Below are 26,580 nucleotides of genomic sequence, written 5' to 3'. Positions count from 1 at the left end.
GCCTGAAAATGATCTCAAAGTCAGTGGTGTGCCCTAAGTGGCCTGTTCACATGCAATAGGTCCCTTTTGAAAATGGTTTTCATTTTACTGCTCTTTAATTGAGTGGACTCGGGATTGCAGAGTTATTGACAGTACGTATCCAGGACTGTTTCTCGTCCAGTGCTGGGCAAACAGAGAATAATTCTCTTTGGATGACTGCCCATGTACTTTACTGTTCATATGCACTTTCCAAACGTTCAGAGCTGGAAAAACATAAAAAAGTCAGGAAATCTCTCCTGAACAAGCTTTCTTGGGCAGATTTTTGGCAGATAATGCTTCCTGTTACATAGGAAATGCTTTTAAGCTTAGCTTCATTTATAGCACTTTGGCTTGCCTAGTGTCTAAGCTATGAATTTTGTTTGCTTGCTTGTAACCCATACCAAAAAGACACACAAGCAACCTCTATGACAAAATAGTGACTTGAAGTCTTTGAGGGCTTATTTTCTGTCATATAGTAAGTCATGTTTCTAGGATTTTCTGGAGACCAATGTGTATCTGCTCAGCTTCACGTATTGAGTATTATCTAATTCTTTTTTCTTATCAAAATGGCCAGAAAAGAAAAAAAAAAAAAAACAAATAATAAAATAAAAAGCAAAACCAGAATCCAGTCATTAACCTTCACAGAAAATTGAGAAATAAGGTTTTTTTCTTATAAACATTTTTTTCTGCTCAAAGTCTTCCTTCCTAACCAGGTGGCAGACCCTGTCTGGGTAAGCATTTAGGCCTTTTTTGTTTTGTTTTTGGTGTACTTGGCACATGAAAGGTGTTTTTAAAAATAGTTGCAGATTGAAAGTAAAAAGAAAGAAAGAAAAATATCATGAATGAAAGGAAGAGGAGAGAGAGCAAGGGAGGGAGGAAGGAAGAAGGAAGGAAGGAAAAGGGAAGGAAGGAAGGAAGGAAGGAAGGAAGGAAGGAAGGAAGGAAGGAAGGAAGAAAGGAAGGAAGGAAGGAATTGAATTAAAGCCTGGAATTCACTCAAACTCCTGAAAAACAGATCCTGTATGAGGATGCCGAAAGGGAGCAGGACTCCATTCCAAGGAGAAACTGTCACAGGCATTCCCGGATTCTGATGAGCCAGCCGGGAAGCAGCTCCATCTTCTCCCACCACTCATCGTCAGTGATTTTGTCCCAGAACTTCACAACTGCTTGTCCCGTGCTGTCCGCCAACAACACCACCACTAGCATCAGGTCCTCCCAGGCCAGGACCTGGTCTGCTGCTCAGTTCTGTCATCCTGGTGCATGCAGCAGTCTCTGGCATATAACAAAGAGAATGAAGAAAGAATTATGTGAGGGTCTGAGCCTCAGCAGGAAGGAGTGAGCTTGCAGGGGATACGGGCCAGTCTTGAGTATTGCAGGGCTCAAGAGGCAAAATGCTAAGTTACTCCAACACTTAATTAGCTATTTTTATTAAGTGTCCAAGCCTCCTTCATTTAATGGGTGTTTTACTCCTTTTATCTTAAGAAAGATGGCAGAAGTTTGTGTCTTTTGGCTTTGATCACATTATTTCTGGGTTTTGTTACTTAATAAGGCAGAAGTTTAAATTAACATCATTCTCCATTGCCTGTTTTGGGGTTAGCTGTACAGTATGGAGTGGTTTTTGGCAATTTTTCAATGAAGGAAAGAAAAGGAAAGCTCTGTTTGGGAGCAGTAGGGGGGAAGGAGGGAAAGCCATTTACCTGAGCCCCTGGGGCCACATCTGCTTCCCAGAAAGGAGCCCAGAATCAAATCAAGTTACCTGACCCTGGTGGGGGCCCTGCTCAGGGTCAGGTAGAAGGAAGACTGGGCCTTCAGTTGTCAAGGGGGCGAAGAGGAAGGCTGGAGGGCGAGTTCACAGCCATCTCCGCACTCGGGGCCCTCCCACCTTTACAGCTGGGCTCCAATACGTCGTCAGACTGAACAAAAGCTACCTCTGCAGTCCCCCTTCCAACTTGAAATTACCCGGGCTGTGATTTGAGGTTCATGCCAACAGGATGTGCATTTCTTTCTTTTTTTTTTCTCTCTCTCCATTTATTCACTGCAGGGATAGCTTGATGGTTTACAGAACACCGTAACACGCACTCGCTGTACATTTGGATCACTTCAGCCAAAGGTTTGTTGCTGTATTAATTGGCTTCAGCGAAAACATTGCTTTCATTTAAACTGTCTGAATACCTCTTATTGAATCATATGCTCGAGTCAAGTGTTATTAATTCAAGAATCAAAATGCCTTTTGTCCGTATCAGATAAACGTTGCTATAGCGAGTGAAGCAGAAAGAGATCAGTTCAAGCCACAACAACAGATAGAACCCTACAGACAAAGGAGGCCTAGCTGCTGTGCTAAAAGCTATCTCCCCGGTCCACAGGATGACTACGGGAACCACGCACTGTGAATAGAACCTGCAATCCACCAAGCCCAGGGAGAAAGCAGCCTTTATCCTTGTTGGGTTTTATCAAGGCGGTGGAACATCTGGCTTTAATACTGATAGAAACTGTAGGATTTTGGCTCTTCCCTGGCCTTGCATATTTTCCATCCTCTGTATCAGCACTTGTTGTCAGTGATTTGATGAAGTTAAATTGACTGCAATTGATTCTTTTAGCAAAGAAAGATTACAGTGTGCTCGCCCCCCTGTCCCCGTTCTTTTCTGAACAGACACAGTAAGTTTGCAGTATGTTGGTTTGGGTCAGGAGCCCCAGATTTAAGGAGGAAAAGGAATGAACAGAGAAATTTCCCAGAGCGTCATCTGGGATGGGCACAGGCATCCCTTTTATTCAACAATCAGAGACGGTCTACTTCAGTGGCACCACTGACTTCCCCCAACCAGTACCATCTTTGCTGCTTTGACGGCCCCCGGGAGGGAAGAGGGAGAGCGGCTCAGGACTGAGATGAGTTTACAGCTTTCCTCGGGGACCTCATCAGTCTTGCTGACCCCTTCCCGATCCAGTTGATGCTGCCTGGCACAACTGTCAGTCATAGTGCAGAAAATGACAGGACCTGCATGAGGATGGAGATTGAGTCCACACCTCATAATGTCCCGTAAGGGGCAATTCTTCAAGGTCAGTGTTGAGATGGATGAAAGGAACAGAGTTTGGCAGAGGGCCCTCTGCCCAGCCCTCGGCCCTCGTCCATCCACTGCAGCAGTTTATGTGCCACTCTCCCTCCTGCGAGAGCTCAGACCCACACAGACCCTGAGCCCCTGATGAGCTCGCTGAGTGCTTCTAAGCAAGGTGGTGCAGTTGGGTGCTCATTTGTTAAAAAAGATGCCCTTGTGATGTCTAACAGGGGAAAATGGAAACAGGGGTTGTAAACATAACAGTGACAGGAAAATAGGGCAGAAAGCACCAAATTATTTTCATCTGGGGTAAGCCTGCTGTCATTTCCCCAAGTGTCAGTGTGCAACCTATGTACCAAGTGTTTGTTCCCTCTGGCAGCCCTGGGTGGGTGTCCAGGGGCCAGGATGATCTGATGGGGAAGGTTGACATCCCAACTGCATCTAGAAAGGAAGTTGTCATACACTCTTCTCATCAATGAGTTCCAAGGTGGCAGAACCCCAGCTCATGCAGCCCAACCCCTTTATCTCAGAGATGAGGCCACGGAGGTCCTGAGCAGCAGGAGAATTTCCCAGTCAAGCAGCCAGTGTGAGCCACGGCCGGGCTCCACCTCCTTGGCCCACACAGCCTCCAGCATGAGTCTGAGAGGCACTCCTTGCCATTGCTGATGAGGCCTAGCTGGCCAGTTAAAATGCCCTGGTTAAATTCCATTAGCGGTTAAACTGTCACTTGCTAAACATTTACCACATTCCTGGTACCAGTCTGTGTCTTGAGGAACAGGGAAGTGTGGGGTCTCGCGTGTGGCCTGTCACATAAACAGAGTGATCCCTGTGCGGTGGCACCTCTCATGGGAAAAGAAGTGGAGCATAGTGAGATCACCCAGCATGCCGTGTAAGCAGGAAGGGGGAAGGTTTGGGAAGGGCTCCTGGCAAAGGCACTAATTGTGACTTTGTCCTTGAAGGATAGCTAGAGCTTTGTTGTCTGTTCTGTTCTGTTGTTTTGCATTATTTTATTTGGTACTGGGGATTGAATCCAGGGCCTCTCCAATGTTAGGCAAATGTTTTACCCCTGAGCTGTATCCCCAGCCCCATTTTATTTATTTTATTTTTTATTTTGAAATAGGATCTTGTTAGGTTGCCCACCCTGGTCTCAAAGTTGCCGTCCTCCAGAGGGTGGTTAAGATTTCAACCGGAAGAACTGGAAAGGAATTTCATTCTATTTTCAGAAAGAGTTTAAGGAATATCATGGGTCCTGGAACTCCACATTAATAAACATTTGTCTTTTGAAGGAAGAAATTCAAGTCTGTTCTCTTTCCAAGTATTTCTGCAAGATCTAACCCAAAGAAATTGAAATTTATTATCCTGAGAGTTTTTTCTTTTCTATGTAGTGAACTTCATTTCTTTGCCTGGGAGGAGAAGCAAATTTTAAAAATGTAGTAAGATAGATTTTGTGTGTGTGTGTTTATGAATAAAAAGTGTAACTCCAGCACACAACACACACCAAAAAAAGTCAGCAAGAAATTAGGATGATGTGAAGAAAGCTAAAAAAAATGAACAGGCCAGAGCAATGAAACATAAGAGTAGAACAATGAGCTGTAGAAAGCTGGACTTCGAAGTGTTCAGTAGAACTTTTATTTAAATAAAGCCATACACAGAAGAGCAACAAAGAAGAAAGGTTTGGTGGGCCCTGTTGCATCCACCCCCACCCCTAGTACATGCGGCACACTCACACAGAGGCACTGAAGGGGTGGACTGTGATAGCGCTGGCTCCCCATCACAGTCTCCATGTCAGTGATTGTGCTGGAGGTTATTTTCCAGTGTTCTGTGCTTAGGATTGCTCATTGCTTTCCTGGACACTCACCGCCACCTTCTCTGCTTCTAAACTCATGTACACCTGTCTTCTGAAATGTTTCAGTCCTAGTCAGCAGCACTGCCTACGTCATTCATTTTCCGTGTTCTGTCTTAGCCTCTTCTCCTACTTGGTGTCATAATGCAGTTAGAACACTCATGTTGTGTCCAAATGTAAAAGTGAAGGGTGGCCCAATGTTTTATAAGCCTGAACGTTCTGCCATAAAGTTTGGGCAGTTCCTGGTTATGGGCTGAGTGTCTGCATCCGCGCAAAAGGTCTGCGCTGAAGCCCAAACCGCAGTGTGATGGTGCTAGGAGGTGGGACCTGTAGAGGTAACGAGGGTTAGATGAGATCCTAGGGTGACTGATGCCTACGACGCGGGAGTGGTGCCTTAAGAAAGAGACACCAGAGTTTCCTGTCTTGCTCAGGTGAAGACACATGGACAGCGTCATCATTTGTGACCCCTGAAGATCCCCTCCCCCAGAACTCAGCCACGCTGACACCCTGATCCTGGGTTTCCTGCTTCCAGAACCCTGAGAAACAAATGTCTGTTCTTTAAAGGCCCCAATTTGTGCTATTTTGCTACAGGGGCACCAAATAAAAAAATCCCACACTGTTTTATCTCTTTGAGCTCAAATTTACATTTAAAAAAGAGGCTCTCTGCTTTAATGGAGTCTCTTTAAACTCCTTCCTTCCCTCCACACTCCCTCCCTTCCTTTTTTTTGTTTGTTTCTTTCTTTCCCTAGGGATAGAACCTAGAGCCATCACATTGAGCTTTATCACCAACTTCCCCCCCTTTTTTTAATTAAAAATAATATGTACTTTTTATTTTAAAACAGGGTCTAGCTAAGGTACTAAATTGCTCAGGCAGGGCTCAAACTTGTGATCCTCATGTCAGCCTCCAGAGTAGCTGGGATTACAGAGAATATCACCACGCTCATCTCTATCTATGCTTTATTAAACCAGCCTTTCCAAACTAATTTTTGAGATAAATTTCCCTTTCACCATTCTACAGACTATTGTCGAATGGGATTTGGGATTTCTGCAGAATCTACGAGATCATTACTAACCTTTAGACTCTCTGATGTCTAATCAAGATGAAAGCCTAGAACTGTGGCCCAGAGTCCGGGACTCCTGCATTGAGCTTGGACCCTGGATCACTTGTCTCACTCTCTCACTGTTTCCATCTGAAAACAGGGTACTTGCTGTGACTCATATTTCCATAAAGAAATCCAAGAAATAGCATAGCTTTATCAGTTCAAGGGAGATGTGTTCTGTGATACCCAGCGCATCTTCTTTTCCTAAATTTGGCTGGAGAGATAGACATTTATATATAGTCATTATAATGTTCATGTTCCTTTGATACCCTTCAGAAAAAAGAAGTTAGTTGAGTATTGGTTGGTGTCTATTTAACGTGAAAACACATTTTCTAAAAGGAAAATAAGCGAGGGTAAAGGGAGATGGAATTTTATTTAGCTACTAAAATTTCTGATTAAATCTTTAATGGCAAAAACATCTCAAAATGTTCCAAAATTTCATTTGACACAAAAGCAAATCACTGAGACACTTTTTCAAACAGTAGGTCAAGACACTGGATTGGATATCTCAGAAAATAAGTTTATGAGGATGCATGGTAAAAAATATATGGAGGGTTGGGGATCTAGCTCAGTAGTCACAAGCCCTGAGTTTGATTCCTGGTACCAAAAACCAAAAAACAAAACCCCAAATACATCTATATGGAAAAGATACTCCCTCTCAAATCTTGATACAGGCATTTTCTGATTTGTGAAAAAAATGAATTTAGCAAGTTTTAGCAATTTAGTCACCAAAGGCATAGACCAAAGTGCAGCTGTGTTTTTACAAGGTTAAATAGAAATTTCGTGCACATGTAAAGTGCCGAGATTGCTCCGTGTTTTATCAAATGCTGGAAGTTAGAGATAATCTTTCCGATATCTGTGCCTCCGCAGGGTACCATAATTTAATCTAGTTGGTGGCACCAGACACTGCTAACCACAGCCAGCCATTATGGGCAGGGGTTTCAAACATATGGCCTGTGCATTGCACCTCCATCCCCGTGCCCCCATGAATTATTTTTATATTGGATGCCATCCTCGGAGCGCGTGATGCACACTGCCAGCCCCTTCCCAGCCAGCCCTCCTCCCGCCCCTCCCTCATACCCTGCATCCCTTCACCCTCCAGCCCAGAACCCCAGGCTGAACACCTGCAGCGAGCCAAGCAGAGCGGCGCGGGAGGAGGGGCTGCTCTCTGCCTGCGCTGTCAGTTCACTGCCCGGTGCGTCTGGGCCCCAGCCTGGCCAGCCCTGTGCTGGGTTTCTCCAGCGCAGATCTCCGCAGGCTGCTGTTAGAGTCGCACAGTGACCTGCAGATCTAAGGGAAAAAACAGATGTCCCAATAAATTTTTGTCAAAACATAATTACCTCGGGATTAGAAAACCACATGGGGGTGGGGAGGGAAAGGAACAGATGTATTACCTTCAAATATGCAATCATTATTCTGCAGAAGTTTAAATAATCAAGAGGCTTAAATGATGGCAGCCGAGTGTCCTCTCTCCGCCCGCTGCCTCCTCCCCTTCCTGCCTCCTTCGCCCTCGGCTCCGGCCGCCAGGCTGCCAGCCCCTCCCTGCGGGTCGCACCGATGGCGCTCTGAGCAGGAGGGGAGCTTGTTGCACAAACGTATCATCCTGAGTGCTTTTTCTTAGATAAATCTCAGCAAATATGACAGGCTATCTTTCCCTCAGGAACCCGGCCAAGTCTTTTCTTCCTCTCCAGCCGACAAAAATGATAAACTATGAATTTTCCCGGTAACCATAAAAGATTCTTATTTTCATGATTTGAACTGTTAGGTGCAGGTCAAAGCAGTATATCACACTGGAATTCTTGGAGAGAAAACCCTTTTTCGGTTTTCGCATTCATGTCAAACGGGAGGGGTGCTGGGTGCCGACTGAGGAGTCCTGGGGTTCGTGGTCGGCTGGCTGGCCTGGGCCTCTCAGGGTGAGATACTAGTCTCCTTGAAGGGCTCACCCGGGTCCTAAGTGTGGGGATGGACTGAGTGGGAAGAATGAAGGTCTAAGCAGTGCAAGCGCCAAGGAGATAGTGCTGCTGTAGCTCTTTGGTGCTGTCCCCATGGGGTGGAGGTCGGGAGGGCTAACTGCTCTCCAGCCTGTCTTTAAAGCACCTGTAGAGGAAGCGTTGGACCGGAAACCGGCCACACTCTTACAGACATCTGAGTTACAATTTCAAGGTTTTTATAATCCTAGAAAATGGTTAGTGCCTAGTAGTGTATAAGTTGGTACTTGAAATAGTTACCAGTTAGCAAGGGTCTACTAATTGTCAAGGTCTATACCAAGTGCTTGATAAATATATATATATTTATCAAACACTTGGCTTGATATATATTATATCTGATTCTCTTGCAGGGCCTGGAAGGGTGGCATTGTTATCCCAGCTTAGAGATGTGGTAATTAATGCTTAATAGATTGAATATCTTGACATATTCATGATGCTAGGAAGTGACACAATTCAAACTTAAATCCATGTGTAAATGTTTAGGAACACTGACTCGTTATGGGAATCTGTTATTTTGCATGCAACATGGTTGAATACTCTCTGAAAAGGAAAGTGATAAGCCAACAATAAGAACACCATGCCATACCATGCTGGCCATGATATATACATTTTCTGGATGAAGAAGTCATTTAGAATATAGCTATTGTAATTCTTTTTGCTGGTTATGGACTTTTTACAGGCTAGATTCATGGTATTTCACTATTTTAGCCCATTATGCTTGGCCTAGAGCTAACTGCACATCCTCAGACATTAAAGAGTTATAAAAGAAATACTCAGCATGGCAATAAGCAGAGATGGGCTGCTTCCAGCTGCTTCCAAGGGATATCTAATAAAGGGAGTCAGGCAGGAAACAGCCCTAGAAAAGGACTCCATGTAACTGGGGTGTCTTCCTGGCAATAGTCATATCCTGCCAAGGTAGAGAGAAGCTTAGAAAATATTATACTCCACAGCAGCGTAAGGAGGGATTTTTGCAGAGAGACCTAACAGTCCCTTTCACCCTAGAAGAATGATGCCTTGGGAGAGTCCTGCCTGGTGTGTACTTACAGATCAGCCGGTAGAAATCTTACAGGGAAGTCACAGTGATTGCAGCTGATGAAATGGAGGGATCTGCACTAGTCACTGCCCTGATTCCTACAAAGAAGGAGTCTAGTATGAGACCTTGACAAAGGCAGGTCCTAGAGGGCAAAGCCAACCTCTCAGGAGGATCAAAGCAGGCAGCAGAGGACAGAATCAAAATGCAAATCTTCCCCTATTCTAGGCTCAGCTGAATCCTAGCAAGATTGAGTTTGTTTGTTTTGATAAAACAACAAACTGCCACTGTAGTAGGTGTGTGCATGTGTGTGTACTGATTACTTAAGAATTCGTTAATTTGTTCCCTGGCATCACAAGTTGCAGAGGGAAAAGAAAAGTAACGCTTGTGACAATACTCAGTGCAGATGGAACTTGCCTCCATCCAGTTACCACGCACATATTTAATATCCGTATCTTGACTGGTTAATCTCTCACAGCACCCAGCAGTGGGATGCAGATTACAATACATTGCAAAGTTAGATAAAAAATGTGAAAATAGTGTGATATTTCATGAAAATGGTGTTGGGAGCCAGCGTGATGGCACATGCCTGTGATCCCAGCACTCTGGAAGCTGAGGCAGGAGGATCACAAATTGGAGCGTAGCCTGGGCAACTTAGAAGCTTAGTGAGACCCTGTTTCAAAATAAAATGCATAAAGTAATAAAATAAAATAGGGCTAGGTATGTAGGTGGATGAGAAGGCCCTGATTCAGTCCCTAGTACCACCAATATGACAAAATAATCAGCTAAATAAAAGTAAGATTAAAAAGATGTTGGGGAATTGCTCTAATCACATTTGAGTATCAAGCAACTCTAGAGGTCTTAGAGCTCTTATGTCTTAGAAAGGTGTATTTACAGTTAAGATCTCTTGGTAGTATAGAGTGAACATTTGTATCCCCGCCCCATGGAATTTATTATGGAAGAGAAAGAGTTTTATACAGTCACGAGCATCGAGCTCCCATGATGGCCTCAGTGTCCTCATAGAAGATGAAAGTAGACTAGAGTTAGACTTTTCTTTCTCATATGAAGACACAACAAGGAAATGTTTACCTGTCATCCGAGGAGAAAGCCCTCATCAGACACCTATCCTGCTGGCATCTTGAACTCAGCCTTCTAGTATGCAAAATTCTAAGATTGACATTCCTGTGGTTTTAGCCACCCAGGCTATGGTATTCTGTTATGGCAACTCAAGCTATCACACTTTGGGTGGAGAAGAATTTAATCTGATGGTGTGTGGTTCCTTTGATTTTTATTTCCTTTACATGTTTGGAATAATGTCAACAGTCCAATCCCTCTCTTGTTAAGAACTTCTATCCAGGGGATGGGGATATTCAACAATACTATAGGCCCTATGTGTGGAGAGAAACATTATAGGTCAGAGTTCAATCCAGCTCTAGTTCATCTTGGTTTATTACCTCAAAGAGATGTTTAGTTTAGTTGCAGAAAATTCATTGAAAGATGAAATGTAGACTGTCTGCTATTTTCCCATACATTCCTTCATTGAAACCTCACAAAGTCCAGATTTTAGTCCCAGTCAAAAAGTCATGCTGCTGGTCTTCTTACATTTAAGAAATTAAATGAAGTCTACCAGCTATCTATGAGACTTCTCAAAAAACCTCTGACTATCTTTTCCAACAACAGCATTAATATTACTTTTTCTCTTTAGAGGTAACAAGTTAAGAGTTAAAGGACACATATTTGTACATATACTTTATTTTAGATGGCTAGAGAAGTTTTAAAATGTGGGCAGTAAAAATAAAGGCCATTGAAAAACATGCTGGGTTCCATTTCTCCCTTTAAAATTTTTTAAAAATCATGCTTCCCTCCCCCAACACATACAGTCCTTTTTGATTTAATTTGCAGAATCTGATTTTTAGTGTTGTCATACATTTGTACAAATCACACACACACACACACACACACACACATGCACACACACTCTCCTCCCAAACTGTGCTTTCCCTGTAAGTTCCCTCTTGGGAGGAAAGTTTTATTTGAAGAGGCTTTGGGAGTTTTGTTTATTTGCTTTCCTTTTCTTATATTAGAGATCCTGATAAGTTTTCCAAAACTGTTCTCTCTGAATCCTAATTAATAGTTTGGGGAAATTGTCTTCGATTATTTGGAAGAGCAGTAAGAGTGAATAACAGTGGTCTTTCTAATTTCTAAAGTGGCTCTACCCAGAAATATCCAGGTTCCTGCTGACTATTGAGCACCTTTTGTCATCATTTCTTGCCAACAGATTGAGAATTCATTGGTCCTTTGTTCACCACCAGAGCCCAGGAAGATCAAAGGCTTGAGCCCGCCTTAAGCCCTAGTTGGAGAGTTGCCTCAGGAGGGAAATTCCAGAAGGGATTGTTTCAGAGTGTTCAGAATGCAAATGGCATTGCCACCTATGTCACGGTAAGTCCAAGTGGACAGAAGACTATTAGACAAAGCTTCCCTTGGTTGGTGCCTAAAAGGGTGTTCTGCCACATTTCCATTGCAGTTTAATTCATTTTGGAATTTTAGGGACTAGTTTAATGGCACGAAATAGGTACCATGTTGGAAAGGAGGATATGTATTTGTTTTGCTTCTTCTGGGTATTAACATCTTGGTTACAATGCTTATACCAACATCACAGCGGTCTTTTAAATTTGGACTTTATGAAGCCAGTAAAGAGGATATTTAGAAAGTGACAGAAAGTGTACCCTGCAATGTTTTTAGATAGAATTTATTGAACACACACAAGCACCACAAATTGAATAAAACACAGCAAATTCTAATAATGATTTTCAGTGTCTTCTGAGGTACGGATGACCACTCTAAGGTCCACGTGTCTCTTACGTCCACTGTCCATATTTTCTGTGGCTGTCATTTAAAAATTGTAGTTTTCTCCCTGCAGTCACGAAAGCCTGTACTATGTGCAAAGTAGCTCAAATGTTTTCTACAGAATTTCAGCTTCTCTGACAAGAGTGTAGTTATTCCTGATAGCACATGGGAGGGTTTTACTTCCTTACTCAGTTCTTTTATAGTCTCCTGGGGCAATCTAAAAAATTACAGCCAATGAAGAGTGAAGAGAGCAGCTATGAAGTCCAGAGCATTGAACTTCTTGTTGTACCCTTTCACCTGCTCTTTTTTGCTACAGTGCCTGGGAGCCCCTCTGCAGGCGGTATCAAGGGAAGATTAAGATGTGGAGTCAACACATGGACACACCCATCCTAAGGAGATTCCAAGATCTTCAGCACATTTTGCATAAACAAGACATAGATCCCTGTTTCAAGACATTGAGATCTTTGTGGGTTGTTTGTTACCACAGAATAACCTGACCTGTCCTTACTTTTGCTTCTCTTGATTTTGCTTCTCTTGAATATCTGTGCAAAATGGTGGCCTTTTTAATCTGCTAAAATTATCTCTCCAATTTGACAGCCTTTTTTGGGGGGGACTATTTTATTTCAAGTATATTTGCTTGCATTTTAGATACTTGAGTGTGAAGCAGATTGTTGCAGTTTGGGGTTTCCGAGGAGAACAATTTAATACAGGACACATAATTTATAAGGTTACTTTATAATAGTCACCCAAAGAGTCATATACAAAGAGAGTACAGAAAATACATTGTCTTGGTTACTTTTCTCTTGTTGCTGAGACAAAATACCTGATGCCCAGAATTAAGGAAGGAAAGATTTATTTAGCTCACAGTTTGTGGAGGTTTCAGTCCATACTCAGGTGGCTCCAAGGCAGAGTGGCCCATGGCAGAGGGGCACAGTTCATGGCAGTGGAAGACAGCAAAAGCAGCAACAGCAAAAGGGAGGAGCAGCAGCAAGTCTCTTTCTCTCCCGTATATTGCATGCAAGCTACCCACCCTAGGATGGGTGTGGCACTCACACTCATAATCCCAGCATTGGACCATGAGTCAATCAGAAACTCTGGAAGCCCACTGCATGACTGCACGAGCCTTTGGGAGACCACCTAGACACAAACTATAACATCTGTCCACATTGTAAAGATGCAAAGAATTCGGCTGAGCGCCTGGATCCCATAGCAATGTCCTGCATAAGTCTAGCTGAAGACCTAGAGCCCATCACAATGCCCCTCCCATGAGTCCAACTGGAGGCCTAGAGCCCACAACAGGGTCTCATGCAGGCCTATTTCACAGATCTGTGCTGGGAAGGCCAAAAGGTCAGTGGTGGAAGCTAGAAAGTCTGTGCCAGTGAGAAGAAAGGTCTGTGCTAGCAGGCTGAGGGATCTGCACTGGAGCCAAGAAGTGATGTTCAAAATAAGAACCACGGCTCCTCTGAAAGGTACCACCACCATCCTCACTGACAACGAGGTCCTGAGCTCCTCCAAAGATGAGAACATCTGAGTCCATATCAGGAAAACCAGTGTGACAAGCTTCTCTAGGACATTGAACAGTACACCATGTTCCCCTCCAGAGCCAGGAAGTGATGGTCAAAGTAATGCCCAGGGCTCCCCCAAAGTGAACCTCAGTCATTCTGAGCAACAACAAGGTCCTGAGCTCCTCTGACAATAAGCACGTCCCAGTTCATATCAGGAAAGCCGGTATGACAAGCTCCTCCAGGAAAACCAACAGCCCCAAGAGAACCAACAGCTTCCAACATCACCTCTTCTTCTTTTCTAGTTCTCCCTTCTATTTTGTTGGCCACAGCTCTCAGATGGGCCTTCTACACCCAGCACCATGCTGATTCAGTTCAGTTGGGTGTTACAAGTTGACCACCAGTTGTCAATCCACCACACAGATTAAGACCCTTGCTCAAAAAGAGGTACTTGCTTTTTAAAGATCCTGCTTGAAATGTGGATTTTCTTTTAACCACCAGGTTAATGCTATTTGATATTTTAATGCTATTTGATATTTCCTGGATGTATATTAACTTATTATTATTAAGCCTCTTTATACTGGATATCATGTGAACTACAAAGGTTGGTTTCTTTAGAGAACAGTATGATTATTGTAGATGAATACTGTTATGGCTTACTGTGGTACCTTGGTTCACGAACTTAATTTGCTCTACGATTTTGGAAAAGATGGCTATGTTTGTGTTTGTGCGGGAAAGATGGCTGTGGTCATATATATCACTTGATGCAGATTTTGCAAACAAAAACAAAATTTTGCCAAATGCTTCTGTTTGTGAACCAAATTGTTTGCAAACAAATGAGTTAGAACCAAGGTACTACTATAAATCTCTATGTTTAAAATGTCCCCCAAAACCTCATACACTCCCAAGTGGGGCTTTTGAGAGTGAGTGGATCATAGATGTGCGATACTAGATCAGCCCACTGGCTGGATTGGTATAGTTCTGGGTGTGGATAAATGGATTTACTGAGGACAGAAGGCTCATCCTGGGTGTGAGCTGCACCAACAAATAGACTTGTAGCCTGGATGGAATAAAAAGGGAAAGGGAGGTTCCCTGTTGCTGCTTCCTGCCTGCCATGCCATGGGCTGTTTTTCCTCTGCCATGCTTCCCTGCAGTGCTGCCAGCTGACTTTGAACTGTAACCTCTCAAACTGTGAACTAAAATAAACCTTTCCTCCTTTAACTTTGCGTATCATTATTTGGTCTCAGCAATGAGAGAAGTAACTGAAACAAATACCAGTATATGAATTATCAGGCCCTCCCACACGTTTCTATAGCCTAATATCCAGATATTCTATTTCTCTTTGTACATTCTCAATGTTTGAAGATTTGTATATGCATGACACACATCCTATCAAATGCTCATGGCTGTTGCCTTATGTCATTTACTCTCTGTCATGCTGTGTTCAGAAATGAAGATCTAACCCTTAAAATTAATAAGATAATGTTAATAAGCTCTGTATTTCTTAGGCAGGTCATTTGTAATTGCAAGATGGGAAGCTGTTATTGACAGCAGCACCACAACAAAACAACAAACTACTCATGGTCCAATAGTTCTTTTACATGCAGTATCTTGACTAAATTTACAAAAATCAAGGTTTATATTACCATCATTTAATAGAAGAGAAAATTGAGCTTTGCAGTTTAGAAGTATTTTGATCATAGCAAAGTAGAACTAAAAATATATATCTTTTGGTTGAGTCTTTTTTATATTTGCTTTTGCTTTTCACACTAAAACTTTAATAAGTTACTTTAGATATAAGCAATGAGATTCTAATAGAATTTTTCAGATGTAATCTGTGTTTTAGAACTTTTGTATTAGGGTCAGCTGGAAACTCATCACTAAGTTGAAAATAATTATAGTTCAGCATATTGAGATTTTGCCTTCCCTTCTATCTTTTCCACAATCTCTACCCCTTGTGCTTATCCATTTTGTTAGAAGGGAGGGGTATAGTATTATTTTTCATGAAATGCAAATTGTACCTTCTAAGTGGTGTAAAAACTTTTTGATTTGACTCTTACCCTTCTGGAGAAAAAAGAAGGGGTGGCCATTTGTAAAGCAGCTACTCAGATGAGTCAGATTGAAGAGACCTTTCCAAATCTCCAATTAAACAGTGAGTCCATGCATTACTACTGAAGAAGTAATGAGGAAAATAACAACAATGGAGACTGACATAATGGTGCAAGAGATATTTTTGTTTTTATAAAAATGATTAACAGATATATGTTAGATACACCTGAAACTCTTTCTTCTACTGAAAAAAGCATGAAGAATAAAATGTTATAGGAAATCTCATTTCACAGGAGACTAATTCTAATATCAGTACATTTTTTATTTTATTCTTACCAGCCCATAGACCTTTTCTATTATGCCATTAACTCATCCTTCAAATACTCATTTCATCATTTATCCAGATATACATATATAATATTACACATAATATATTATTATATATTAGCATAATGATTATATATTATTGTATATTATATATATTATTCACACACACACACACACACATATATATATATTACAGAATTTGAAATGTCACAAAAATATTAATGTTAGTGGTGGTAGTGTTACCAATTTCTGAACTCAAGCTGAATTCTTTCCCCTCCTGAAATATGGAACTAATAAAGAAGACTGAATGCAGATTAAATAATGAAGAAAGGTTTAGTCTTGGCCAAAAGATAGAAGAAGCTTAAATACAGGACTCACAAATCAGCTTCTCCTTTGCTGGGATTTGGAAGGTAGTGGATAGAGGAGAGGGAAGGATAAGTTACTAGAGGGGAAGAATCTTCATGTCCTTTCTAGAATAGGGTGGAGATTTTCCAGGAGTTGGGTGCCACTTCCTTTTTCCTCCTTATGGTTCTTTTTGATGGTAGCCATGATGATTGTCAGTGGTCATAGCCATGGGACATGTGGATTTTAATATATTAATGTGTTATAATGGGATGAGAAGAGTTCAGAGGTGATTATTAGGTCACCATGACATCCTTTGCAGTTGAAACTGGTCTTGTTTAGTGTTATTCAGCCTTATTTTAGACACCGTGTAGGTGATTAACTAACTTCCTCATTTCTAGGCTACAGAAAGTGCCTTTAATGTATTATGTAAGCCGTTTTTACAGAAGAGGTATGGTCTGGGGATAAACAGTTTGTTCCTTATAAACTTCAATGACAGGAATAAAGAGAGAGAATGAGGATTGTTTTCCACTTTCAAAGTTGTTTTGTTTTTAATTTCCTACTTACCCTTGTCTATGAGAACAAAATAATTAGAGTATTAGCGGGTTAGACAAAGGGAGATCTGGGTTCTAGACCAAGCTCTGTTCCTACCTGACTGTATGACCTGCACATGCAGTCAGTTCTCTTAGGTCTCAGCTTCCTCCCCTGTGAAAGGAAAAACTCCAACGAGTATCCCTAGGTCTCCTCTAGCATGGATATTTTATTCCTTCAACACTCCCAGAATCTAATGACAACATCTGGAATTGATTCAGAAAGGAGAGCGTAATCAAACCATTTGCCTCACTCCCTTTAGCCTCAAAGTACTATAACTTTTCATAGTCACAGAATATCCCTTCTCAGATGATACCATAAATTCAGAAGACTACACTGGGCTTCTCTATAACTTTTTTCTAATGGGCTAAAGGAAATTACTCCAATTGAACTGGCATGCTCACACACAACCAATCTGTGAAATCAAGAGACTTCACACAATCTATTTTTTTTAAAACATGTTTTTAAAGGAGCCATAGTCTACTTAGGCCATTTGTGTAATTTCTCTTGTTTACAAGGAAAAGAAGAATTACTTCCCCCTTAAATCTAGATGGAGAGTAACTTAAATGTTGTAAAGTGAATGTCATTTAGATAAGTTGCTCAAAATGTTATCCTATAACGTTATAAAGGTTATAATTTGGCCCAAACTATGGAAATACTCAGAGATGATATTTCTTTGATAGTATTTAAATTTTTTTCAATTTTAAATTTTGAGATACATATATATTTACTGGGAATTGCCAAGAAAGAGAGAGGAAGATACAAATGTTTCTCATAGTCTGTCTTTTTGTTGGCCCAACAAAAGAACAGACCTAACTACATACAAGAAGAAAGAGTGGCTAAAAATACACTTTAGGGCACATAATAAACTGAAAGAATACCACTTTAGAAATGAAAAATAATATTAAAAAACAAAGACAGAAAAGGAATAATAAATATTTAATCCAAAAGAAAGAAAGAAAGAAGCAGAAAATAAATACACAACAGACAGAAAGAAGAACACAGAGTCAAATCCAAATAAATGGGTGAAATTCCATGTACCAGTTAATCTTCACTTTGAATTTGACTGTGCTAACAGACCCTCGGAAAAGTGGAGCAGAGAGGTGCTATTCACAGTTGAATGTGCTGGTGGGAGCAAGGTTCAGAAGAGAAAGTGCGTGGCTGGGAATGTGCTTTTGGAGGAGAACTATCTTGCTGTTGCTCTTCCCCCTGCCCTGCTTCCCCTTCATCACGTCGTGAGAAGCAAAGCTCTTCTCTACTACGTCCTCCACCGGGATATTTCTGCCTTGGAGCATGGACAGAACCTTGTGAAACTGTCAGCTGCCGTAAACCTCTCCTCCTTTAATTTGTTGCTGTCAGGTGGTTTATCTCAGGGATGGCAAAATGAACGCGCTCTCATTTATAATAAAGATTGTGGTTATGGATTTTAAAAAGGCAGCTTTATCTCTTTAGTGCTGATTTTTCATCCTTCCGTTTCAGTTTTTCAAACTTATATTTTCCTTTCTTCCAATTCAAGGGACACTCTCTTGGTTCTCGGAATTGCATGTGCTGGCAGAAATCTAATCTATAAAATGGGGGTGGGAAGTGGGAAGACAGCAGCGTTTTACAACCATCTATGAGACTTCCTGAGTGAACATGGAAAAATTTATTTCACTTCCTTAGGCTTCTACCTTTGTCTAAAAGATAAACCTCCAACATCTATTTTCTCCCAGTTTACTTTAGTCTTGGCATCCCATTTAGCATGGACTGTGTAACTGTGCCACGGGCCTGTTTATTATAGTCTTTTATATTTTGAATACAGTCAAGAGGAAGGGCCACGAAACTTAAGCTTCATATGCCACCCATCTCCAATCATATATCCTATGTCTACAGTGTCTCAACTACAAGAAATAAAGTGAATTGTGTGCCAGGAGTGGGGAAGAAAGCAGTAACAGAGTAGTGAAAGGAGAAGTGGATTAGGGTTCAGAATAGCCGGAGTCAAGATCTGACTGCTTTTAACTCTGTGATATTGGGGAAGACACAGAAATTCTTGGATCTGTAGCAGTTCTCATAAAAGTATTTTGGAGACACTTTGCAGAAGTCATAAAGAAAAGAACAATAACGATAAATAAACTGTTTAGGGCAAATGAAGTCTGTAGTTTCTACGGCTTGGGTATACTTTGAATGTGTTCTCTAAAGGTGGATATGTTGGGAGCTTGGTTCTCAATGTGGTGGGGTTGAGGTGGTAGAACTTTTAAGTAATTAAGTTAGGGGCAAGTAAAGAAGTCCTATGGGCACCACCTTCGGAAGGGACTAATGCATGTATCCTGAGTAGAGGTCAGTTCTCTTGAGGATGCGTTGCTATAATGTGAATCCAGTGGTCTTGGCTCACTGTCCGGCTTCCTGTCTCATAAAATGATCTCTGCGGTATGTGCTCCCAGCCACAAGGAGGCTATAATCAGAGCCAGACAGAAGGCATATTCTTGAAGTTCCAAAACTTTCAGCTGAATAAAACTTGTTCAGTAAAAAATACCTACTTTGGGATATTTTGTTATAATAACACAAAGCAGACAAGCACACTATTAAAATAGAAAATGTGGAACAGATTAAAAATACTTACAACCTATAGAAAGGACCAGGAATAAATACCTATGAATTGTAAAGGGATGTGACATCCTTTTTTTTTTTTTTTTTTTTTTGGTACCAGGAATCAAACTCAGGACCTTAAGCTTGCCAGGCAGGCACTTGTGCCACTGAGTTATGTTCCCTGCCCTAAAGAGACTTTACAAATCAGTAAGAAATAGAAAAAAAATATATATTTTTCTATATATATATTACATATATATATGATACTGACATGAATAGGCACTGTATTGCTAGCCCCATACGTTAGGACAGCATTATAATTAGAAATGTCTAATGGGGATTTTGTGTTCATCAATAACTTTTTTTTCTGTTGGCTTCAAGGTTGATGCCCCTTAGTACATAAACATCTAGTTACCATGCCATTTTACTTTTAGAAATTTTCCTGGTGCTGTATAATAGACAATGAAAGTAGGTTCAAGAGTTATGGATTCGAGACTACCCTTGTTCTGTGATTTTAGATGCTCCACTAAATTCTACCTGTTAACCTAGAAAATGGGAGTGATATTTGCCCAGTTTTTCTGACCAAAGATAGCAATAAATAAAAAGGTGCTTTGTAAGCATTTTAGAGCTTCAGTGTTACTATTAGTGAAATAGTTTATGAAGTAAACTCTATTTTTTTTTTTTTTTTGTCTTTTTGAGACAGGATCTCACTATGCAGTTCAGTCTGGCCTTGAGCTCACTTTGTAGCCCAGGCTGGTCTCGAACTTACAGTGGTCCTCCTGCCTCAGCCTCCAGAGTGCTGGGATTACAGGCATGCGCCACCACGCGCAGTTCTGAAGTAAACTCTAAAGAGGTCTACAGATGTGATTTGTAGCAAAATGGAAATAGAAACAAGAATAGAATAATTGTTTTCTGTTAGTCAATGACAGTTTTCCAAGATCCTAACTCCATCAATGCGACATGAGACAGATTCAAGACGATGGGGCTATACTCATTACGCTGTTTTCTTTTTTGAATACTTCTACATACTCGATGTAAATGCCTGAGACTCTACTGAATGTACAAGCACTTTAAGTTATATAAATAATCTATGAATGTACCCCTCTGAGAAAGAATTAGGATAATAAAAATGTAAAATTTTCCATCACTCATCCATATTCAACTCCCCCCTCCTCGGATGAGAATTTGGAGTACATCTTTCTAGATCTTTCTCAGATCTTTGCATCTTTTTTTCCCCACAAAACAATTATAGTGTACTTGTGTTTTGCAACTTGCTCTTTGTTATTAACATATCTAGCAGATCTTTTAAAGATAGTAAATAAAATTCTACTTCATTATTTTAAGTTGCTGTGTATCACTCTATGGAATAGATATAGCACTAATGTTATTGAAGACACTTCAACTGATAGTTATGTGACTTTGGGTTTGTATAACTATAGGAGAGTGTTGTTATAGGAGAGGTTTCCAAGAGGGTAATGATGAAGCAAATAATTATTACATAGAATTAGATAAACATTGCTAAATCCCCTTCCACGTTAGAGTTTAGGTTTTCTAAGTTCTAGTCTCATTAATAAAACATGAAATATCTTTCCCCTCTCAAAATTTAAATTCTGGTAAATCTAGTGTGTAAAAAAATAAGTCATCAGTTAATAGAGAAGTAGAAGATATTTCCATATATGGTTTTATCCTTGCATTTTTGTGAGTTGACTATTGGTATCCTCCATTCATTTTCTACTTTTTTATGCTTTTTATTGATTTGTAACATCTCTTCATCTGGATCTTACCTTTAATCCTTTGTATTCGTTGCAAATATTTTTCTTACTTTTTACATATATTTTAATTTATTGTCATAAATGCTTCATTTTCATTATTTTGTTCTTTGCTTTGTAACTTCTATCATATATTCCAAACATGCTTTTCTAACATAGTTATTTATCTTTTTACATTAAGGTTTATTTTAGTTATGTAGAAATTATTTTGGGATGTGATAGGGCTTAGGAGTATAATTTAATTTTTTCCTAAACAGATGGCCAGTAGATAGCAAATTATTTCAACATGATTTTGTTTACTAATTTAGTCATCTACATTGTTGTGAAATATGCCATTTTTCTGTATAAAATTTCCACTGATGCTTGGATCTCACTCTACGATTCTATTCCATTTTATTAATTTAATTGTGTAATCTTGTTTAATTATGTATCATTCCTTCTTGAAACTTTATGAAATTACCCTTTCCTAAATTCAATAATTTTAGTCATTAGCTTATTACTTTTTAAAATTTCTCTTTAAATCTATTAATTCTTTTAGAGTTGTTGAAATAGATTTCCTGAGGTTGAACTATTTGTGCACTTCTGGGAAGTGTTTGACTGTAGTTGTTCCCTTACAATTGCTACATATTTGTATACTTGAAAACTTGTTCACCTCTGTGTATAAATAAGAATATCTGTAATTGGTATATAACCTTTCAAACTTTTCTCTTCACATTTATACCTGATATGAGTTATATTTGCTCTTTGGATTAAGCTGAGAAACTTTCCATCTTCGCCTATACTCTGGAAACATTTTTCCAACATGTTCTCCCCTTTCAAAGTTACAAGGACTGTGCAATCACATGTCAGAGGTAGATTTTTATTTTTTGTGGTGGTTTTGATCGTATTTCAATAAGTCCATTAAAATATGTTTGCTTGATTTTGCAAGTTTCTATGGTTAGTGTGTAAATGCTGTCTGATCTCTTTGCTTCATTAATCATAGTATCCCCTCAGTGGGCTGGGATATATCTCAGTGGCATGAGTGCCTGTCTGGAAAGCACAAGGTCCTGAGTTCGATTCCTGGTACCAAAAAAAAAAAAAAAAAAAAAAGAAGCCAGAGTATCCTCTTCAAATCCCACTGTGTTCTCACCATTTCTTCACCAGCTGTGTTGCACACAGAGCCCAGTCTAGGATGCTTTTGACAGAAGTTAATATTAATAACTTGAGAGAAGTAATATGAAGATCAAAGAGTATGACCTTCAGACATCATTTCCCTGTCTCATTTTATTGTTGTCACTTGATTTACTATTGCTGCTTTCAATACAGTTGGAACTTTTCTTGATGGCTCCCTCCCAAAAATGTCAGGGAAGATTATTTTAATATGCATATATAAAGGCAAAAATATAAATTTTTCTTCTCGAATTTAGCTAATAACAGTTCACCACAAATTAGTAATAACATTGATTAAACATTAAAACAGCTAAAAATAAACCATAGCAAGGCATAGTGGCACAAGGCTGGAATCTCCACCTGAGGCTGAGAGCAGTCTGGCTACATCCGGAGACCCCCATGTTAAACTATTATCCTTCAAAAAACCTGTCCAAATAAATACGCATTTTTATGTTCAGAAATTCTCATATATTTGTGTTTTTTTTAAACTAACATTAAAATACCAAATGTTATCATGTGACATACCACATGTGACTCAGTAGGCAAATGTAACCACTCAACTGATCTGTCTATGCCCTGTTCATAGAGATGTATTCCTGACGTATTCCTCATTTGACCTTGTGACAAGGCCAATTGAAAAATCCTTATTCTCACTTTCTGTTTTGTTATGGTCTGGTAATGTGTCTGTAGATTGGCACAGACTTGTGGGCCGATGCTGTGTGGTACTGTTCTCAGTTACCCTTATGGTTGTGGACTCAAGAGTCTTCCTTATAGCAACTACGAAAATGATGAGACACTTCTCTTTATATTCATTTAGGCAACTGGTCTCACCTTCCTATGATTCTTCCCCTCCCTTCTTATACAGACCGTGTGGCAAATCTAAGAACATTTTGCAAAAACAAAAACAAAAACAAGTAGGGTTGATGCAAATAATTCCAATTAAAGCTCAAAATTTTTATTTTGCTTCATCTTATAAATATTTATCTTACCTGGTAAAATTCTAAAAATATATTTAAGAGAAAGAAGTGCAGCAAACTGAGCTAGAGTCCTTCCTATAGTTCAAATCGAGCTCTTCTACTTCAAAGCACCTTCAACAGGAGTCACAGGTTACAGACATACACTTCCTTAATTAATTTTATAAATGATGTACCTTGTTTGTCCTCTTTCTGGGCAGTCCTAGGAATAATGGATTTTACTGACAAAGTGCAAGATACTAAGAGATAGAAAGAAAAAACAAGTTAATTCATCCTAAATCTACCAACCAGAGAAAATCACCAGAGAAAATAGCTTACTAGAAATTATGCATAAATTTACCTATAAATACATTGTAAAAGGTGTCCTGTTTTGCATGTGTGTGTGCGTATTTTTATGTTCATTGTTTAGTGTTGGAGATCAAAGCAAAGGCCTTCCACAGGTAAGGCAGGTGCTCTACCACGGAGCATCTTGCCCCAGCCTGTGTGTGTATTCCACCCTGCATTTTTCGCTTGCCATTACAAACATTCTCCAGACCAGCCTCGCCCTGGTTTCGGTGGACGGCACCGTATTGCGTGTGTCATCATTAGGTATCGTCCTGCTCCCGTCATTGGATGTTTATGTTGTTTCCCATTTTTCATTACTTTAAACATGAAATGACAAACACAATTTGAAGAATTTTCTTTCAAATATTTGGTGCTAATTATATTATAATTATACAATAGATCCATGTGAAAGGAAGCTGCACTCACACTGTTAAGAACTCTGAAGCATAAATTCGGTGATGTAATTCATTTCACTTTATGCTTTATGAGTTCCATTTTATGACAAACCCCCCAAATTCCCAAATTATAACGAGCCAGTTTTTGCAATTAGCACCTTGATGTGAGATTGAAGTTGGCAAACCTGCGGTCCTAGTTACTCCTGCCTTCCACTCTCTACCCTGTATTCTCTTAGGGCAGCTAACATTGCCTGGTTTAATTTGTATTACCATGGTTTATTCCCCTCAGAATCTGAGCTCAAAGCAAGAGTTTTACATGCCCAAAAGCAGATGAGCAAACAAATAACGGTCGGACAGAGCTAAGTGTACTGAACTCTTCCTCTGTGCCCGAGCTTTCACTCATCACTCCATCCTACAGTGCCTTTGCAAAGCTGATGTCTGGATGAGGAAACTGAATTCTGGAGCTGGGATCTAAGGTGAAATCTAAGATGAAATCGAGGAAGGGATTGAGCTCTAGAAGCCAAGGCTCTGCCCCGCCCTCACCACGGAAATGCACGGCCCTGTCCTGGAGGAATTCATTTGTCTGCAAATTGCTCTCTTGCCTGTTTACCTTTCTAGTTTTCAGAGGAAACTCAGGTAAACAATGTTTTTAAGTAGTACTGAAGCTAAGATGATTATAAGGAAAATACAATTGTGTGGAGAAAAATTTCATAATGGTGTATTGCTACAAGGTAGGATTTTCAGAGGCTGGGGATTTAGCTCGGTGGCACAGCGCCTGCCTGGCAAGCATGAGGTTGTAAGTTTGATTCCCTGTACTGGAAAAAAAAAAAAAAAGGTAGGATTTTCCAAGGATTATAAACTGAATTCTATCTAATTAATTATTAAAGAAAAGAAAAGAATCCTCCACAGCCTGTGTGCCCCCAAACAGGTGAATGGATAAAGCAAGTGTGGTATCTATACATAATGGAATACTACTCTGCCATAAAGAAAGATGAACTTGAGGCATTCATAGAAAAATGGTTGCAACTTGAGATTATAATATTAAATGAAATGAACCACACACACAAGCATAAATATCTCATGATTTTTGAGAAAGTAATAAAATTATATATAGAAGATAGATAAAGAGGAGGTAGGGAGATCTTTTTCAAATGCAAGTGGGAACAAGATTTGAGGGGAGGGGAAAGAAAAGGAGAGGAAGAGGAGGAAAAAAATAAGAACTAAAGGGGAAAATGATGAAAATAGAGCTTTTAAAAATGAGAAGCAACTAAGAGTTAGAATGAGCAGGGAGAAGGGCAGTGGGTTAAAAAAAGAGGAAGAGTTATGATGTACCAACTCCCCACGATCAATGTGATCATGTACTGTAAACAGGTACTAGTAAAAAAACTTGAAAAAAAAAAGAAAAGAAAAAGAACAGTGTAGTTATCTTCTTCTGAAGCTGGATAAGAGCAGGGCAGAGGTGAGGCTGTGAACTCTTCAGCAAGGCTGGAATTATTGAAAAAGGTTAGCTCATGTTAATAAATTGGGTAACACCTTTAGGACACAATGACATACTCAAGTCCGCAACCTTGCCTCAGCAACTATGCTTAAATGTGCGCACATGGTGTGTAGAGGTCTTATTTGTTTAGATCCCCCTGGGAGGTTTGGTTGCCCGGCATTTTAGTGACAGTCCCTGCTGGACCCTGTTGGAAGGAGTGGCTCAGGGGCCCCTTCTCTATATTTCCGTTTCTTCACCCTTTTGGACCTTCATGCTTAGAGGAAATGGCAATGCCTCCTTTGAAGAGGAGGAAGCTTTCTACGGAGATAATAGCCTGCTCAAATTCTACTTGAAGAGTGCAACACAAACAAACATGAAACACTTAACTCTAGAGATTAGAAATAATACCACTAAGCGAGAGCACTAGATAGAGCAGCTTTGTCTCAAAAGAGAGAAAAATGTACCCAGAGCTCTAGTATGGTGAAAATGGGTCCAAGGTTACAGCTGGAAGTTTCAATTTCATGTCTTCCTTGTCATAATTGTGTGAACTTTGGCAAATTTCTTAACCTGTCTTCCTGTAGGTCGTTCATCTAGGTGAAAGTGAAAATTACTGGCCCTGCCTGCTACTCAGGATGGTTAATGATACTGAAATTCAATAATCCACGCACACACTGTGAAATGTTAAGTCCATGTGCAGTTTGTTGTCATTGTTATGGTTGATATTATTTTCAGCTTCACAAGGGCTGATATAAGCTGGTACTTGGTTATGGCCTGTTTTTGTTGTTTCAGCAAGGTTCTCACAGCAAAGCGCTGTAGTTTTGGAGCTCGGTGCTTGCAGGCTGGCATGCTGTGTGAACCTGTCGAAAAATGATGGCTGATAACCAAAGAGAGGAATGTGAGAAATTCGTGGGCTGCTCACCTCCAGCCTGCATACACCACTCCCACCAATCAGCCAGGTTCTCTCCAAAGCTGTGACCGTGTTTGTCCACAGGAGTTTCTACACTCACAAAAGGTGAAAAGGAAGGGGCTTCTCAAATTTTCATGACGTTCAGAATGGACACGTATCAAAGAGTTCAAAGCAATGATGACGAGGAGGTGCGCTGTGGCTGGTCTGCAATTCGCAGAGAAGCAGGATGCAAGAGAGAACACGTGTTTGGGCTTGGAAAGACTTAGTGCTCTGCTGTCGGTTAGGCAGTGAGACACTGGCCTCGCCACCCTGGTCTAGGTTGAAGTCCAGGGC

The 26,580-nt window shown here is 40.3% G+C and overlaps 2 long non-coding RNA genes across 6 annotated transcripts in view; one reads left to right on the top strand and one right to left on the bottom strand.

The window, feature by feature from the left end:
- Positions 1-961: 961 nt before the first annotated feature.
- LOC106148952 lies at positions 962-7,525 on the bottom strand. Of its 4 annotated transcripts, XR_001234765.1 has the most exons (4): positions 7,406-7,525; positions 7,136-7,301; positions 5,985-6,225; positions 4,596-5,238 (listed from the first exon to the last, which is right to left on the bottom strand). It is a non-coding gene; the product is annotated as an uncharacterized LOC106148952 (long non-coding RNA). The 4 variants fall into 4 exon arrangements; XR_001234766.1 differs by lacking the exons at positions 4,596-5,238; positions 5,985-6,225 and adding an exon at positions 962-1,290 and having other exon boundaries at positions 7,406-7,521; XR_001234763.1 differs by lacking the exon at positions 4,596-5,238 and having other exon boundaries at positions 5,775-6,225; positions 7,406-7,521.
- Positions 3,820-26,580, top strand: part of LOC102014705 — a 45,771-nt gene continuing 23,010 nt past the window's right edge. The window contains exons 1-3 of one of the 2 annotated variants that reach the window (XR_261622.2): positions 3,820-3,957; positions 11,308-11,468; positions 12,193-12,586. This is a non-coding gene — a long non-coding RNA (uncharacterized LOC102014705). Of the gene's footprint in view, positions 3,958-11,307; positions 11,469-12,192; positions 12,587-26,580 lie in introns of those variants that run through there. The other variant, XR_261623.2, reaches the window with a different exon arrangement.

The sequence above is a fragment of the Chinchilla lanigera genome, unplaced genomic scaffold (genome assembly GCF_000276665.1).
Source record: "Chinchilla lanigera isolate Chin_1 unplaced genomic scaffold, ChiLan1.0 scaffold00033, whole genome shotgun sequence".
Lineage (NCBI taxonomy): Eukaryota > Metazoa > Chordata > Mammalia > Rodentia > Chinchillidae > Chinchilla > Chinchilla lanigera.
This window is presented reverse-complemented; position numbering and strand designations above follow the sequence as displayed.